General features: G+C 41.6%; 1 protein-coding gene across 4 annotated transcripts in view; it reads right to left on the bottom strand.

Moving 5' to 3' along the window:
- Window positions 1–19,828, bottom strand: part of PLD5 (phospholipase D family member 5) — a 262,504-nt gene that overhangs the window by 162,072 nt on the left and 80,604 nt on the right. The gene's annotated exons all lie outside the window — the stretch shown is intronic.

The raw sequence follows: 19,828 nt of genomic DNA, 5'->3' as shown, positions 1-19,828 counted from the left end.
GTATCCAATAAAATAGCCATTCCTGCATTAATTACATATTTCTGATTAGGCACCATAGATATGACATATATGACAGTTTGGCATTGCAAAAGTCTTGAGTACTTTTGTTTGTTTACTTGAAAACAAACATGTCACAACAAGAAGGCTGAAGAGCAAAATGGCATTTCATATTTCTGTATGCGGTAGTTGACATGAAAATTAGTGCTGTCAATTAATTGCAGTTAACTCAAGTGATTAACTCAAAACAAATTAACTAGATTTTAAAAACTTAATTGTGATTAACCATAGTTTTAATTCCACTGTTAAACAATAATAGGTCAGCTGAAATGTATTATATATATTTTTGTCTGTTTTGCCACATTTTCAAATATATTCACTTAAATTACAACACAGAATACAAAATGTACAGTGCTCACTTTATATTATTTGTATTACAAATATTTGCACTGTAAAAAAAGATAAAGAAATCATATTTTTTCAATTCAACTCATACAAATATTGTAGTGCACTCTCTATTATGAAATGGAACTTACAAATGTAGGATTTTTTTTTTTACATAACTGCACTCAAAAACAAAACAATGTAAAATTTTAGAGCCTACAAGTCCACTCAGTCCTACTTCTTATTCAACCAATCACTAAGACAAACAAGTTTGTTTACATTTACAGGAGATAATGCTGCCCACTGCTTATTTACAATGTCACCTGAAAGTCAGAACAGGCATCCACATGGCATTTTTGTAGCCAGGATTGCAAGTTATTTACATGACAGATATGCTAAACATTTGTATGCCCGTTCATGCTTCTGCCACCATTCCAGAGGACATGCTTCCATGCTGATGAAACTCATTTAAAAAAATGAAACGGTAATTAAATTTGTTACTGAATTCCTTGGAGGAGAATTGTACGTCTCCTTCTCTGTGGTTTTACCCACTTTCTGCCATATATTACGTGTTATGGCAGTCTCAGATGACGACCCAGCATATGTTGTTCGATTTAAGAACACTTTCACTACATACTTGACAAAAAGCAAATAAGATACCAATGTGAGAATTCTAAAGATAGCTACAAGACTCGACCTAAGGTTTAAGAATCTGAAGTGCCTTCCAAAATCTGAGAGGGATGAGGTGTGAAACATGCTGTCAGAAGTCTTAAAAAAGCAACACTCCAATGCAGTAGGGTGAACTGATGTGCCATTTTTAAAGGGGCAGTCCCATATTTAAGCTCTCTTGCACATTTTCCCATTTTTTCTTTAAAATGGGCAAAGTGTCCCATACTTTCTGTCTCCTCCCCCCATCAGTACTGGCAGGTCCTGCTGCTGGCTGGATCTCTACTCGCCAGCCGCCCGCCCACCAGCAGTGAGTGTGTGTGTGTGTGGGGGGGGGTCCAATGGCCAACAATGATGGTGAGCATGAAAGGCTGGTGGCGGGGCAAAGATGGATTGCGTGGGGCAGTCCGTTCCCCCTGCTGGTCCATCAGTGCAGACCCCACTGTGTGCTGGCTCTTGGCCAGCAGGGCCCCACCCCATTTCTGGCTGGCACTGGCAGCACGCTGCAGTGGCTGGTGAGTGCGGACAGGCGCCAGGCAGCAGCCAGTTGCATGTCACCTTTGCTACCCACCCATTGGCCCTTTACGTGCCTCCCCTTCTTGCTGTCCTCTCTCTGCTTTGCCCCTTAAGCTCCCCCAGCCCCACTGCTCCTCCATATCCCCCTCAGCAGGGCGTGTCTCACTCCCAGTGCTGTGCGGAGAACCAGCCCTGGTCAGAGCATTCAGGTCACCAATAGCCTGGCTGGCAGGTTCCTTCCTTCCCCCACTGCCTCTGGCTGGGCCGTGCCCCAGGAAAGTCCAAGACCCTCTGGCCTGGGGTACTGACCAGGAGGAGCCAAGCCCTGCGTGTCCCAAAGCCCCACAAAGCGCTGGCATGGAGATGCCTCTTTGCCCATCTGCTAAGCTCTGGAGTGGGGGCAGGGAGTGATTTAGGACCCTCTTCACCTGACTCCCCCCATCACCCTGGGCCCTGCCCCCAGGGAGTGCAGGGCTGCTCCGTCCCCTAGGCAGCCTCCTTTGCTGAGCCACCTCTCTGGCCAGGTTCGCTGAAGCCGCTGCAGTCAGATTCCCTGGGCCCTGGTACACAATGCATCCTTAGGGCTTAACCGCTTCCTGCCAGCACTGTAGCCGGGGGACAGGAGGAGGCTGGGTTATTGGGTTATGTCAGTGGCTAGCAGCAGCCTGGAGGTGTTAGCTGCCTTTCGACACTGTGAGGATCAGGTAGGTCAGTCACCCGCTCATGTGAGAGAGGTGTACGGGGGGGTGGGGGGGAAGAAGAGAGTGTGTGTGTGACCTCTCCCCATTTGTGGGGAGGGGTAGGGGTGTGTGTGTCACCCCTCCCCATGTAAACCCTAAAGCCTTAAAGATAAAAAGATAAATAAAAAAAGTACATAATATCTCTTTTTAACAGGGGCTCAGTCAACTTGATGTTAATTTGAATGTTTGTACTAAATAATTCTGATTGATTGCCACTGAACTCATTTGAATAAAAATAATTTTACCAGGTGTCTCATATTCAGCATAGGAAAATATAGTCACTCTACAATGCAGAAACTACAGAAACTACAGAACCTGAACCACCAAAAAAGAAAATCAACCTTCTGTTGGTGGCATCTGACTCAGATGATGAAAATGAATGTGCATCAATTTGCACTGCTTTGGATCATTATTGAGCAGAACCTGTCATCAGTATGGATGCATGTCCTCTCGAATGGTGGTCAAAGCATGAAGGGACATATGACTCTTTAGCGCATCTGGCACCTAGATATCTTGCGACGTCAGCTACAACAGTGGCATGCGAATGCCTGTTCTCACTTTCAGGTGACATTATAAACAAGAAGCGGGTAGCATTAAATGTAAACAAACTTGTTTGTCTTAGTGATTGGCTGAACAAGAAGTAGGACTGAGTGGACTTGTAGGCTCTGAAGTTTTACATTGTTTTGTTTCTGAGTGCAGTTATGTTAAAAAAAAATCTACATTTGTAAGTTGCATTTCATGATAAAGAGATTGCACTACAGTACTTGTATGAGGTGAACTGAAAACTACTATTTCTTTTGGTTTTTTACAGTGCAAATATTTGTAATCATAAAGAGAAAGTGAGCACTGTACACTTAGTATTTTGTGTTGTAATTTAAATAAATATATTTGAAAATGTAGAGAACATCCAAAAATATTTAAATAAATGGTATACTATTATTGTTTAACAGTGCAATTAAAACAGCAATTAAACGTGATTTCTTTTTAATTTCATTATTAATTTTTTTAATAGTTTGACAGCCCTAATTAAAATGTTGAAGTGTATTTCCTTAAGCTTAAAGTAAAAAATACTGTGGCAGTAACTCAGATATGACTGTTCAGTAACTATGGGTAAATGTGAACTTTTTAAAGGTTACCTGTGAACATGTGTTTTACACAGATTAATGAAGTGTGTAAATTATCTTATTTGCACAAATGAATTGTGCAGGTATGTGCAATATGTGGATATCACTACCCTTACAGCTTCACCATGTATTCCTAGTAGTGAAAGAATTGCACAACATGGAGAGAAAAAGAAAACAAAACTTAACTGCTGCTTCTAGTTACTGATTTTGTTAATTTTCAGTTATTCCCTTGTAACTGTAATTTCTTACTTAGAAAATACCCAAACCAGAATTTATTATATCAAGCAATCTTAAAGAGTATTAATCTCATATTTGCAACTGAACAAGCAGTGGCACAAGTCTAAAGGTAGTACATTCTCTCTGCATAGTCAGTCATTTATATCAATAAAAGTAATATAACAACCACCTCCCCTTCTCACACAGACAGGCCCAATTTTGCAATATGATTTGCACCCACAATTTCTATCTGAATGTGTATCCTAGGAAGGAGTGAGCTAAAATACTTCAGAGCAAATCATCTACTGTGTACCACTGTTGCCAGAGACTGAAGTACATTGCCTATTTAAAACACAGCAAGCTCAATTTTGTCCTCAGATGCACAGGGACAATGTTCCTCTAGTTCAGTGGAAGCTGTATCCTTCTATCAAGGACAATTGTGGGCCCACAGTGTTAAGCAACACACATTTTAAACATCATTAACACTGGACAATTTCATAAATGTAAAGTCTATGTTTTATATTATAAATATGTTTGCCATGCATTATACACAATCTATCAAGAATGCTGACAATCTATGCAATATAATTTATAATGGCTGCATTTTGGCCCCCAGGCCCAGAGGCAGCAGCTGTATGTTGACTGGAAATTAGAAGACAAATGTTGTTAAATACTGGCTCTGACTCAATGGAAAGGGGAGCCCCAAGTCCTAATGATGAATCAGTCATTCAGATGTGGGACAGACATAAAAACCCTACTTTCTTATTTAAAATAGATTTCATTGTATTTGTTCAATTAAGGATGTGCACTGATGTCTTTCACAGGATGCACAGTGACATCAGAAAATTAGAAGTACCTGCTCAGTGGATATGGTACCCTGACTTTAAAGGGAGGCCCTCAATGTAAAAATCATAGTCCTAATTCTACACTGCATTTCACATGTATAAATCTGGAGTCTCTCCCCTAAATTAATGGAGTTGTTTCAGATTTACAACAATATAACAGAGCAGATTTTGCCCCCATATATTCTCACTTCTTAGGCCAAGAAGCTATAGAGTTCTCATCTATTGAGCTGGGCCAGCTACTCCACCCCATCTTCAGTACCACTAGGGCAGCTAGTTATCACACAAGTGTGATGTTTGCACTCAACTTCTTCAAAGTAGTAAGCATTATCACCCCAGGAGCAAACCAGAGGCAGACCAGGGTCACAACAAGAAGGCTGTTTCCTGTCCTCCTGCTGCCCCTTACAAACAAAGAAACCACAACTGACCATCCCCTCTGCACACATGTATCCCTTGTCTCACCCTCCACTCCATTAATCAAGCTTTGCCCTTAACAAGGGCCACCACAGAAAACTCTCTGGACAAAAGGACAGCATAACAGCTAAAAACTGGAAATTTGGAGAACTGGAGCCTCAGACCCTTCAAGGAACCTGGGACCCACCTATTCCACACCCTCCCAAATCCTAACTATCATGGAGATCTGGCAAATCTCATCAAAGAACGCTATCATAGGAACACTCCTACAACGAGGCACCTAGGATCAATCCCACTATCAGCACCTACACCCAAAAAGAGGAGCCATAGCCAACAGCCTCAAGCTTCAGTAGATGAATGGCAACTAAACTAGCACCAACTTGTTGTATCAACCAGGCAAGGTACTATCACACTTCAACAGGACTCTATTTTTAAAGTGGAAACCTCTGTACCAAGCTGCTGCTGCACCCTCTGTAACTCTCATTCTGCCTCCTCAACTCCTCCCCCATCCTTCCTGTTTCCTGTCCTTTCAGACTCCCAACAGCCAGTGCTCCCAGTTCTAATAATCACAAGCAACATCTAAACACCACACTCCGTCAGATAATTCAAGCCGATAATTAAAGAGGGGGATAAAAAGTTAATAGACTTTGAATTTGTCTTTTCTTTGTTATATACATGTGCCAGCTGAAACAAAACGAGGGGCTGGATTTAAACAATCCCCTACACTATTTGTAACCCAGACGTTGGGCTGGTGCGTGAGAAGCAAAAAATGGAACTGACTGGAGAAGGTGACTATTCTATTTTTGTTATCCAAGAGCAGTGCAAAGGGCAAACAAAATGGTGACTAGTAAATTAGTTTTGGTAAATCTGTGTTCTTTATGGTGCTGGTGGGATATTAGTGATCCTGATCTTCTTAGTGTATGAGCAACATGCCTGAAGTGGCACATGACTGGGATTCACCTCCCAATTAGGTCCACTGTTTGAATCATTAACTTATCTGGCTCTGGCCGGGTACTGATGGGGAGTGCAACATGAATGCTGATCCATGTCCCTCAGTGCTCCTGATGAGATCAAGTTTGGAGCATTAAGAACAGGTTGGACAAACACCTGCCAGGGCTGGTCTAGATTCAGATGGGCCTGTATCAGTGCAGGATGCTGGACCAGATGAACTCTCAAGGTACCTTCCAGTCCTGCATTTCTATGATGTGACGCAGTCATTAGTGAGTCATAAGAGTGACTGGAGGGGCCTGATTGGCCATAGAGAGAGAGAGAGAGAACTAAATGGGTGGAGGGACTCTAATCACCACTTCACACAAGCTATCTTGTTTTATTTTTTAAAGTACTTATCCTGCAAACAGGTGTGGTAGTGTAGACACCTATACTCTCTCAGACTCCTGCGGAAGTCAGCAGGACTCCTGGTGGGCTCAGGGGTGTATGTAGATTTGAACATCTGGCCTGCAGTTCTAAAAAGCATTTTTGGAAAACTTAAATTAAACTAAATATTGCTGAGCTTGAACAACTTGAAAAGACATTGGGTGAGGGTGAGGACTGCACTCCTCTTTGAAGCACCATTCCACTGGGTTAGTTTTACAGCCAGGCTATTAACTCTTCTCCATCTTATTTTACGTGAAGGAGGAGGAGAGTCCTGTGACAACAGTGAGCTCTGCTATCAGAGAGAGCACTGCATGTGCACAAACAGCCTTATGATACTAGCACTCTGGGTCCCTACCATAGGAGAGATGTGTATGTGCGAAGGAGCCTTAATCTCATGTGTTAGGAGAGGAGTTACTTCTGCATCTGAGACTGGAGGGGAACAGGGTAGATATTCTGCCTCTCTTCTTTGTTTTGTTCTGGGATCCTTCATGTTTTGATTAGCTCGTAGGGGCTTGCTGGGCTAAAATAGGGCACAGCTGGTGTTAAATTGGATCTAGGCAATTCAGGCAAGATCAGGCCTCTCCTCTGAAATCAGATCACAGTTGTGTGGTGTTTAGATGTTGCTTGAAATTATCAGAACTGGGAGCACTGGCTGTTGGGAGTCTGAAAGGATAGGAAACAGGAAGGAGGGGGAGGAGTTGAGGAGGCAGAGTGAGAGTTACAGAGGGTGCAGCAGCAGCTTGGTACAGAGGTTTCCACTTTAAAAATAAAGTCCTGTTGAAGTTTGTTAGTACCTTGCCTGGGTTGATACAACACGGAGCCCTTTTCAAGTGTGAAATTTGAGAGCAGGATTTTGAATGTCCTCAGAAAAGCCTGACAGCCATCTTGGCATTGCTCCCTCTGAGCCACAAGTTCCTGTGGCTTCTTCTGAAACTTCAAAGTTTAATTTTTAAATTACAAATCCATATTTGAACAGAGCCTGTGTTCAAATAAGAGTTTATACTTGAAAATAAATCTTCAAAAGCAGCTACTGTGTGCGGCACAGCTCCACTGAAGGAAGAAATGTAAGACAGGCATCAGGTAAATCTCCGGAGCCTTTAACTGAAGCTTATAAATCTTAGCTGTCAACTACCAAAGCCCACACTCCAGGCAAAATGTTAATAGGCCATTGCATTTTTTTTTTAAAAAAAAACAACTTTACTGTTGGGAATCTGTTGCACCACCTCTCCCGCCTTGTGTGCAATTTTGAAATAAACTCTTAAAAGTGATGCCAGACTTCCCAAGAGCAGTGAATATAAAAATTGAGGCCAAGAGCATATGCAAGGAGCTCAGCGATCTCAAAATGAGGGATTCTGGGGGAGCTACTGCCCCGCCATAGTTTATAGTGATCATGTTATGTGGACTGGACAGCTCAGCCCACCCTTCTCACCACATCAGTTTGCTTCATTTTTGAGAGATTCAGCCTAAGGGCACAATGCTTGTTTAGTCTGAAAGCCCATTCTGCCTGTGGTGCTGCTATAGAAAATGCCAACAAATATGCTTATTATGACATGAACACATCCCTTCAATGAGTGGTACTGAGACCACTACGTCACAAAGACTACCAAAGCCCCATCAGATGGCAACAAGATTTGGTCACTAGTCAACTGAATGACCTTGCTAGTAAAAGAATTTCTATTCCAATAGCAAATCCTTGAGCCATTCAGCTCCAGGTGCTACTTATTTTACTCATTCAGAACCTTAAATCAATGGGACTCCTCACAGAGTATGGCAAGCTGGATCTGGCTGCCAATCCCATCTTTGAAAAGTATTCCTATATTTGTATGCTTTTTTAAAACAACAAAACCTATTTTAATTAGGATACTTCACTTCCTGATATAAATTATATCTGACAGCACAGTACCTTGGATTTATATATCTTTTCCATAAACTTCAGTTTTTCCAAGCTCTGTTCAGGCAAAAAGAGAGAGAGAGAAACCCTAGGTTTTCGTGTCATTATCATACTCACAGAGAATGCCTGGAGGAAAATGCATGTTCACACACAGAAAGGGAGAAGGAGATCTTGGGAAAGGTCCCAAGATGCTAGGTTAGTTAAGAAAGTTGAGTAACGCTGTCATGAGGTAGGGCAATGCAGATCCAAGTGGATGGAGGGAAAGTAATGGCTTGGACCCTCTGATCCCTGTGTCCATGGGTAGGAACAGATTATTTATAAAGACAAAGTTCCTAGACACCACGGTGCAAATAAGCTATGGTCACATTAACACTACCCTATACCGAAAACCTACCGACCGCTATTCCTACCTTCATGCCTCCAGCTTCCACCCCGGGCACACCACACGATCCATTGTCTACAGCCAAGCACTGAGGTACAACCGCATCTGCTCTAACCCCTCAGACAGAGACCAACACCTATAAAACCTCCACCAAGCATTCTCAAAACTACAATACCCGCACGAGGAAATAAGGAAACAGATCAACAGAGCCAGACGTGTACCCAGAAGCCTCCTACTGCAAGACAAACCCAAGAAAGAAATCAACAGGACTCCACTGGCCATCACATACAGTCCCCAGCTAAAACCCCTCCAACGCATCATCAGGGATCTACAACCCATCCTGGACAATGATCTCACACTTTCACAGGCCTTGGATGGCAGGCCAGTCCTCGCCCACAGACATCCTGCCAACCTGAAGCATATTCTCACCAGTAACTGCACACCGCACCATAGTAACTCTAACTCAGGGACCAATCCATGCAACAAACCTTGATGCCAACTCTGCCCACATATCTACACCAGCGACACCATCACAGGACCTAACCAGATCAGCCACACCATCACCGGTTCATTCACCTGCACGTCCACCAATGTAATATAAGCCATCATATGCCAGCAATGCCCCTCTGCTATGTACATCGGCCAAACTGGACAATCTCTACGGAAAAGGATAAATGGACACAAATCAGATATTAGGAATGGCAATATACAAAAACCTATAGGAGAACACTTCAACCTCCCTGGCCACACCATAGCAGATCTTAAGGTGGCCATCCTGCAGCAAAAAAACTTCAGGACCAGACTTCAAAGAGAAACTGCTGAGCTTCAGTTCATCTGCAAATTTGACTCCATCAGCTCAGGATTAAACAAAGACTGTGAATGGCTTGCCAACTACAAAACCAGTTTCTCCTCCCTTGGTTTCACACCTCAGCTGCTAGAAGAGGGCCTCATCCTCCCTGATTGAACTAACCTCGTTATCTCTAGCCTGCTTCTTGCTTGCATATATATACCTGCCCCTGGAGATTTCCACTACATGCATCCGACGAAGTGGGTATTCACCCACGAAAGCTCATGCTCCAAAACGTCTGTTAGTCTATAAGGTGCCACAGGACTCTCTGCTGCTTTTTCAGGATTAGAGCCATCCAGGGCCGGCTCTAATGTTTTCGCCGCCCCAAGCAGCGTGCCGAATTGCTGCCGCAGAGGGCGGGGGCAGTCTGTGTGCTGTTAGGGCGGCATGCACATTTCCACGGTGGTGGCAATTCGGCAGCAGCTTCTGTTTTCAGCTGGAAGACAGAAGCTGCACCGCCGCGGACAGCTAAACATAGAAGCTGCCACTGAACTGCCGCCGCTGCGGAAACGCGCCTGCCACCCTAACGGCACACGGACTGCCCCCGCTGTCCGCAGCGGCTATTCGGCGCGCTGCTTGGGGGCAAAAACACAGGGACTGCTGCCCCTTGCAGATTGCCGCCCCAAGCACCTGCTTGGAATGCTGGTGCCTGGAGCCGGACCTGGAGCCATCAGACTTTAGGAAACTCCACCTAGTTCAGAACACTGAAGCATGTTTCTTCAGCAACATGTGCTACCACAAGCACATCAGACTTCTTGTTACACTGGCTTCCCATAGAATATTGAGTAAAGTTCAAGGTCTCAGTCCTTACCTTCAAGGCATCCAATAGCCTTGGCACAAAATATCCAGAAGATCGATTAATCCTCTGGGATAAGGACCATGGTTGACAGCTCTGCTCTTCAGATTAACTGGAACCTTCTACCATAAGAGTAAAAGCTTGTCTGTGTGGAAGATAGAGCTTTACTCAGGGTCTATTTGATATTGTGGAACAAACTCCCCTAGGATCTAAGGACCACCACAGACCTTGCCACCTTCCACTATAAGTGCAAGGTGTATTTCTTCAACCTGCCTTCACTAACTTAAAACTCATAGTAGCTTGTACATTTTAATAAACAACTCTAAAACCAAAATCCCACCAAAACAAAAACACCACACAGCATATAAAGTTCTCTCCCGGGGAGAAGATGAGAGACAGAGAAGGAACAAACTACTCGTGACAGATATGAGTCACGTCACTTAACACACTACCAATCAGAAGAGAGGATGGTTTGATGACAAGAACCCTATTTGTCAGTTTGTTATTAATAAACAAATACATCTAATGACAGTTAAGGTGCATCAAGACCCACCCCTCTCATGTAAAACCTTAAAGGTATAGCAAGTAGTAGTTGTGGGAAGAGTCTCCCGTGTTCTTTTCAAACTTTATATTGTCTATAACAGTGGCAATAACAATATGCCATAAGGCTTTCACTTCCATCTCCAATGGATACCCAAAAGCAGTATGTACCCTCCCCACCCCACTCATGCTGTCATGCAAAACCTTAACAGAGACCTCATATGCTCTTACTTCAACAGATTGGCATTTCTGACTGTCACACAGCCCTTTCACTAGAGGAGTTACTCCCCCTTAATCCAACATCAATGCTTTTTTTGTCGGGGGCGGGGCACGGGAAGATTACATGGGTAGTATTTGGTAGGCATAGGAAGATTTAAATACATTTTTGACATTAATTCCAATTTGAATATTTAATTAGATATATTTTGTGCTTGTACCCAGAAGTATTTGATGGATGTATTTTTAAAAATCTAAGTAACTGATTAGTTAAACCTTCTGGCACAATTAATTAGTCTTTATACACATTTATGCATCCAATTTAAAGGACTTATCCCTAAAATAGACTCAGAGTTCTCTTAAAATGAACTCTCTGAAGTGATCTGTGGAATACACAGATATGCACCCATGTAAATAAGAAGTAGGAAATTAAAAGTTGTGTATAATTCAAAATTCTGAGAAAACTGAACCTAAAGTAATGAAATATGTTGCGACTTTGAAATATAACTGTATTTGTATATTAGTGTCTAGACTAAAGAATGAGGTGATATGCAACATGCTAATAAGGATATCTGTTTCTCAGAGCCATGGAGAACTATAAGAGATGGGTAGAACATATTTTCTGTACGTCAGTAGTCTGCTTCCCCCACCACCACCACCACGAAGGGGTGTGATTACATCACATAGAATCATAGAATCATAGAATTCAAGATCAGAAGGGACCATTATGATCATCTAGTCTGACCTCCTGCAAGATGCAGGCCACATAAGCCGATCCACCCACTCCTTAGCAAGCGACCCCTGCCCCATGCTTCGGAGGAAGGCGAAAAACCTCCAGGGCCATTGCCAATCTTCCCTGGAGGAAAATTCCTTCCCGACCCCAAATATGGCGGTCAGCTGAACCCCGAGCATGCGGGCAAGACTCTCCAGCCAAACCCTCTGGAAAAGGTTATATCATACCATTGACCCATTGTACTATTTACCAGTTTGGCACTTAATTGACCTATTGACTAAGCCCGTTATCCTATCATACCATCCCCTCCATAAACTTATCTAGCTTAATCTTAAAGTCATGGAGGTCCTTCGCCCCCACTGTTTCCCTCGGTAGGCTGTTCCAGTATTGCACTCCCCTGATGGTTAGAAACCTTCGTCTAATTTCAAGCCTGAATTTCCTGACTGACAATTTATATCCGTTTGTCCTCGTGTTCACATTAGCACTGAACTGAAATAATTCCTCTCCTTCCCTGGTAGTTATCCCTCTGATATATTTAAAGAGTGTAATCATATCTCCTCTTATCCTTCTTTTGGTTAAGGAAAACAAACCGAGCTCCTCAAGTCTCCTTTCATACGAAAGGCCTTCCATTCCTCGGATCATTCTAGTGGCCCTTCTTTGTACCTGTTCTAGTTTGAATTCATCCTTCTTAAACATGGGAGACCAAAACTGCACACAATACTCCAAATGAGGTCTCACCAACGCCTTATATAACGGGACTAGCACCTCCTTATCCCTACTAGAAATACCCCGTCTAATGCAACCCAAGACCGCATTAGCTTTTTTAACGGCCACATCACATTGCCTACTCATATCTGAGTTATGACTGAATACTGAGATGAAGACAGACACCTAACTATTCTGTTTAAATCTTAATGACTCAATCTAAAGTCTTTAAAGTTAGATAGGGAACAGAAAGGAAAACTAAGATCTCATGGAGATAGCCTATCATCATTTGTCACAGAAAAAAGAAGTATTCTAGAACTATTCTCCAATGTTGGGATGTTTTACATCCAGTTTACTCTCTAGCTGCAGCACTAAAATTTCCTGTAGGTTGATTAATGTAGATTAGCATCAAAGTTACAAACAAGAGTCTTTTCATTGCATTGGTGGGCAGTGGTGGGCAAACTGCGGCCTGCAGGCCGCACAGGGCCCATCAGGGTAAGCTGATTGCAGGCCACGAGACATTTTGCGGACTTTGACCATCCGCAGGCACGGCCCCCCACAGCTTCCAGGTTTGCCATTTCCAGCCAATGGGATCTGTGGGAGGCAGCAGGCCACAGGGACGTGCTGGGTTAGAGGTACTAGTCTAGGACATGAGGTACCTGGCTTCAAGTGCCTGCCCTACCACAGGGTTCCTGTGTGACTTCAGGCAAGTTGCTTAGTCTTTCTGTGCCTCAGTTCCCCATGTGTAAAATGGGGATAAGAGTACACCCTACCTGACAGGGGTGTTGTGAGGTCAAATGCCTTAAAAGATTGTGAAGTGCTCAGATATTATGGTAGGAGGGGCCAGAGAAGAACCTAAGAGAGATAGTTAGGATTTATTGATTCCTGATTATTTTGTAATCCTCTTCTGAGTCCCAAACAAACAGATACTACGGAATAAATATGATGAGCTAATCTGAATAATAATGTCCTGCCATAAATAGTTGGTTCATGGTAACTTTTGGCCATGGGTAACACTTGGAAGAAAAAAGTCAGAGCTAACGCTCCAAGCCTTGCCCTTTATTCTTTGATCCAACAGTTCTGACATATAATACACTGACATTTACCATAAATAGTAGAATAATAAACTCTTTAGGAAGACATCCAAGGCAATAAGGGTTAGTTATGTGACCTCCTCCTCCACAAAAATGTGTCATGTTACAAATAACTAGTAACATTCAGAGTTCAAAATCCAGTAAGAAAATCAAGGACTTCAGCACATAAGATAACCCCTAACATAGCTCTGTCTCGTCTAGAATTAATGTGGGAGAGAATAGTCTTAGCAGGTTCAGTGTCTGCTCTAGCTTAGGGCCCTAAACTCCCAACCAGACTGATGTTTTCATCCAGCATACACCTACATTTAAGATTCTACTGCAATTTGGCCCTACCAAAAGAGGCCCTGGATGGTACTCCAGTGTTTTGCACATTGCTCTGTGGAAGTAAGGTCATAGTCAGGCCCAGCATTTGCTGCAAAGGGAAATTGTCTAATATTGCCCATTATTCGATCATACCTATGCTCAATAACTCTACAAATTCCTCACCAGTGGAGTCATAGTGCAGAGAGGATTTCCACAACAAGACCCATTTTTACCACTTATTAATTAATCCCACAGGCTGTTTACTAGGGCTCTCAACAGTGATAACATCAATTCAGCCTCCCCAATGGGAATTTACTGTTTGGGGTAAAATTTGCTAGAAGACAAGGCTACAGTAAATTTCCCTTTTCAACAGAAAGCTTCTTCACATGATAAAAGGGAAAGTGGTGAGGATTAGTAACTCCCCAGATTCTAGCACTTTAAACAATAGCCTGCTGGAAAGTGAATCTGAATTTTGCCATTACTGTATGTAATTGATTCCATTTAACCAGTTTTAGCTCTCATTTATATTTCTTTCTTTTTATGAATAACCCTTTACATTTTAGATTCTAAAGGATTGGCAACAGCGTGATTTGTGAGTAAGATCTGACTTGTATATTGACCTGGGTCTGGGGCTTGGTCCTTTGGGATCAGGAGAACCGTTTTTCTTTTACTGGGGTATTGGTTTTCATAACCATTCATCCCCATAATGAGTGGCACTCGTGGAGATACTAAGAAACTGGAGTGTCTAAGGAAATTGCTTGTATGACTTATGGTTGGTCAGTGGGGTAAAACCGAAGTCCTCTCTGCTTGGCTGGTTTGGTGCCTTAGTAATAAAGGAAACCCAGCCTTGGGCTGTAATTGTCCTACTCTAAGCAATTTGTCCTGACTTGATACTCTCAGTTGTGTCCCACCAGAGGCAGCATCATTACAGTTCCTCAGAGGGCAGCAGGGCTTTCCATGAAATGGCTGCTGAGAGGAACTAACTATATGCCATGAAAAGCACTTCTGCTGCCTTGCAGAGACCAGGAAAGGGAGGTAAGATGAGAAAGGGTACTAAACAAGAAGAAAACAAAAGGGAAAAAAAAATCAAACAGCAGCAAAAGGGAAAGAGCAAAGAATAAAAAAAGGGAGAAAGACTGAAGAGGTGTGAGAGAAATAAAAGAAAGAGTATAAGAGATAGAACTAAAAAAAAATAGAAGACAAAAGGGAAACAAAAAAAGGAAAATGCAGAGTGAAGGGATACACAAGAAGCAGAAATAACTTTGACCTAACAGAGCTAAAAAATGATTCTACCAAAACGTTCACCCCATGATGATCAATGCCACACTTAGCTACTAACTGTGAATCAAAGTTCTTATTAGAGCCCTGCTTTATAAACCTGGTCCACTAACCCTAATTAAATAGGGGAATTAATTAATTAAGAAGAGGGCCTCATCCTCCCTGACTGAACTAACCTCGTTATCTCTAGACAGATTCTTGCCTGCATATTTATACCTGCCTCTGGAAATTTCCACTACATGCGTCTGATGAAGTGGGTATTCACTCACGAAAGCTTATGCTCCAATACATCTGTTATTCTATAAGGTGCCACAGGACTCTTTGTCGCTTTTTACAGATCCAGACTAACATGGCTACCCCTCTGATACCCAATTAAAAATGTAATTCTGGCTTTCCAGAAAATCAGCCAAATATTCCGAGTTAAGAGCTCAGAAAATTTCTTACAGGGGATAAGTAATTCTTGCCACAAGCAGTATCATTAGAAAGAATCACAGGTTATAAATAAATTAACTTGCAACGCTGCTCTTCTAGAGACCTGGTATATATCTGTCTTCTGTTTGTTACTAACTAAATGAGTTTTGGGGTCTTAGATCTTAAGGAAAACCTAGATTAGGAAACCAGAAATACTGCAAGTCAAGATTTATCATCTGGTGCAGTAATTTTCTCATGTTGTGGCTGCCTCTTGCCACTGATTAATACTCTCATTTTCATAAACATTAAAACTCACTACCAATACAGTTTTCATGGGTTGTTTCAGTTTCCATTTGAATCCTCATTTTTCCAGTTGCCCAGACTTTTGGAGTAAAGTTTGCTTTAAGCCCAATGGTGAATATTTAAAAAAAAATGAACTAGTCTGGCCATTTTTGAGTTAGACAGCACATTTCCCAAATGTTTTCCAAACAATTACATGTGTCCCAAATATTCTGGATGAGATGTATTCATTACTCAAAAATGGGAAGCAGGAAATTTCAGAGATGTCTCATTTTAAATTCCTCATTAAAGTAAAAACAGTCTAGGTTTGAACTAGATAAGTTCAGTTGTTTTAAATTTAAAATATTTTAAGTTAGAATATTTGCAGACATGTCTGAACTATTTTTATATTTGGTTTTTACTGTTTACTGAAGTAGGCTGGAGCACACAGGACTAAATTCTGCTCTGTTGGTGGAATGAAATAACCGCCTGCCGCCCTGCCGGCAAAATGCCGCCCCAAGCGCGCGCTTGACGCGCTGGGGTCTGGAGCCGGCCCTGGTAATTCCATTGCTTTTTACCTATATAGACAACGTTAAGTGCCATTAGGGTGGGATTTTTCAAAAGCCCAACACTCAGAGATTCCAATGTTGAAGGAGACCACTGTGATCATCTAATCTGACCTCCTCTATAACACAGGCCATAGAACTTTTCCAAAATAATTCCTAGGCACATCTTAGAAAAACATCCCATCTTGATTTAAAAGTTGTCAGTAATGGAGAATCCACTACATCTCTTGGCACACTGTTCCAGTGGTTAATTACTCTCACCATTACAAATTTATGCCTTATTTCCTGTCTCAATTTGTCTAGCTTCAACTTCCAGCCACTGTGTTGTGTTATACCTTTCTCTGCTAGATTAAAGAGCCCGTTATCAAATAGTTGTCCCCCATGTAGATACTTAGACTGTAATCAAGTCACCCTCAACCATCTCTTTGTTAAACTAAGTAGATTGAACCCCTTGAGTCTATCACTATAAGGCACGTTTTCTAATTCTTTAATCAATCTGATGGCTCTTGTCTGAACTGGAGTAGGAGCAGAGTAAAACCAACACCGAGTACTTGTGGACCCTCCCCACCCAAGGTTATGCTTTTGTGTTGTTTGGTAAGGGTGAGAAATCAAACACACAAGAGCCAGGGCATTCAAAAGGTTTTCTAACAGATCAATAGCTTTGCCTTATTGGGCACAGGAATGTTTTCAATTGACATTTTTCTTTGTTAAATGTCAACATTTACATTGCTTTGTATAAGCCTGAGCCTGAATGCTTTGTGCACTAAAGGGCCCAATCCCTTCAGAAGTCAGTTCACTGAATTCCCAGTGAAGTCAGTGGGAGTAGAGGATGCCCACTACTTTGTGGGATTAGCTCCTAAAATTCCCATTGCAGTTAATGAAGTAAAAGATAATGAACAAAGATACAATGCTGCACCTTCTGAAGTTAAAGTTATTAACAGTAAAGGTAAACCTATGATTACCACAGAGTAGTATCAGTGTTCCTAAAGTAGGGGGAAATTCTTGATATCTCAGATACAACTGCATGATATGATTGGTCACCATTAAAAAGTCAACATTTATGCATAACCGTAGAGAAATACACTAATTTTATACTCTTGAATTTTAACTGACATATGGAAAAGCCATTGCTCTATTTTTAAAAAAAAGGGAATTGTAATTTGTTGCCATTTTAACAGTGGAAAAAACTCCTTAAATTAAAGTAACAGAGAGAGAGAGAGAGAGAGAGAGAGGGGCAGACAGACAGACAGACATACAATTCATGAACCCTGCTAAAAGGACAGCATCAACATAAAAAACAACCACCCCTGTGATAAATGAAGGGGATGAGGGGGTAGTTTCCTTTTATGGGCACCCAGCCAGCTATAAAATCCCTGTTAGTAGGTATTCTCTACTTGCTTTACCTGTAAAGGGTTAAAAAGTCCATAGGTAAAAGGGAGGGAGTGGGCACCTGACCAAAAGAGCCAATGAGAAGGCTAGAATTTTTTTAAGTGGAGGGGGGACTTCCCCTTTCCCCTGTGTTGGTCTTCCGGAGAGCAGGGACAGGGCTGGAACTATGCTGTAAAAGGTTTAGGCCAGGTATGAAAATCATCAGATCATACCTAGAAACTACTCATTTGAAACCCCAGATATGTAAGTAGATCAGGAAATGTCTAGGAAGATGCGATTAGGTTTATCTCTTATTTCTTTAAGGCTTGTGGACTCCACTGTGCCAACCCAGGTGCTTTTGTTTTGCTTGTAACCTTTAAGCTGGACCTCAAGAAGCTATCTTGATGCTTAATCCTTGTAATTGTTTGGGGTTTTTTTACCTAGCAAAAAGCCTAAGTTCCAGATGTATTTTCTTTCTTTTTGTTTTTAATAAAATTTACCTTTTTAAAAAACAGGATTGGGTTTTTGTGTCCCTAAGAGATTTGTACATATATTGTTTAATTAGCTCGTGGCAACAGCTGATTTCCTTTGTTTTCTTTCTCAACTCTTCCCTGGACGGCGGGTGAAAGGGCTTGAGGGTACCTCACAGGAAGGAATTCCCAAGTGCGCCTTCCTGGGTTCCCAAAGGGGTTTTTTTGCACTTGGATGGTGGCAGCATCTACCCATCCAAGGTCAGAGAAAAGCTGTGACCTTGGGAGTTTAATACAAGCCTGGAGTGGCAAGTATTAATTTTTAGAATCCTTGTGGGACCCCACCTTCTGCACTCGAAGTGCCAGAGTGGGAAATCAGGCTTGACAACCCGCTACATACATTCCTATCCAGAAGTATTTTCCCTAATATAGTTAGTTTTAGTAATTTTAGGTATAACTAAATGAAATTTGGGAAAATAATACTTTTCTCCATTATTTTTAGTTTGCCCAAAGTATTGTAGAGTCAGTTAAAGATTTTTCCAGCCAGTCAGTTTTCTTTGTTGATGATGTGAATCTTTCAAAGCAACAAGAAAAAAATATTTAAAAAATATTAAAGTGTGCTTGCAAGTCCATAAAAATTGTCAGGAAGACTCAGAAGCAGGTGTAGAATGGTACTTGCAACTACTTTTAACTCACTGTTTAGATTGACAACATTATAAAGTGCTAGTGTCCATTTAATAGTGGAGTATAAAAAGTTCAAGGACCCAAGGAGTTTTCAGATTATTCAAAAACCTATTTGCTTTTCAGTTGATGTCATAGGGCACAATAAGGGGGAAAAGCAGTCAGATTAGCCTGATTATAAACTGATACACGTTCATGAAATGAAAACAGTCTAAGAGATGGGGTGTTTATTTTTAGCTCAGTGAATTTCTAACTATATTGTGAGTTCACATAGAAATAATAGCTTGCTGGGCTAAGTGGCAAATCTAATTCCACTGTTACAGAGAACATAACCAATGTCACATTCACAGTATGAATTATATTCTACTTTAAAGAGAGATAAAGGAAATAAGGAGACGCTTAATGTTCCATAGCTAACCAGGGAATAAAGGTAAACTAGATAATTATAGTGATTATATATATCTGATCTGTGCTTTTATTTCACTAGAAAAAACTGAGAGGTAATTCAGTAACTATGTATTTTATCTTACTAAATTTTGTATTTAAAATTGAATTAGCACTATTGGTAATTTTTATATTTAAAAGTTATTCAATTTGTTAGGTAATACACCGACTGACTGCAAAATATGACACAGTGAGCACAGATGCCCATTTCTGTTTTGTTTTGTATGGGTAGGCAGTTGCCAGGCTGTGACCATTACACCTACCACATTGTTGTACTGTTACCTTGTGCTCCCCCATATATTTGTTGTATTCCTCTTCGACCATCAGCACTTTAGAGCAAGGACCATCTTTTTATTATGAATGTGTACAGTGTGTGGCACAACAGGCCCCTGGTCCTGACTGAGGCTCCAATGCACTACTGCATTACAAATAATACATTTTATAAATTGGTATGTACATCCTGTTTCAAAGAATGTCATGTAAGATGTCAAAGGAAAGCGAGTGTCACAATGGTTATGAATATTATTATAAAGAGTTATGTATATAGATAT

The sequence above is a fragment of the Mauremys reevesii genome, linkage group 3, assembly GCF_016161935.1.
Source record: "Mauremys reevesii isolate NIE-2019 linkage group 3, ASM1616193v1, whole genome shotgun sequence".
Taxonomy (NCBI): domain Eukaryota; kingdom Metazoa; phylum Chordata; order Testudines; family Geoemydidae; genus Mauremys; species Mauremys reevesii.
Note: the sequence above shows the minus strand (reverse complement) of the source record. Positions and strands in the feature narration are given on the sequence as shown.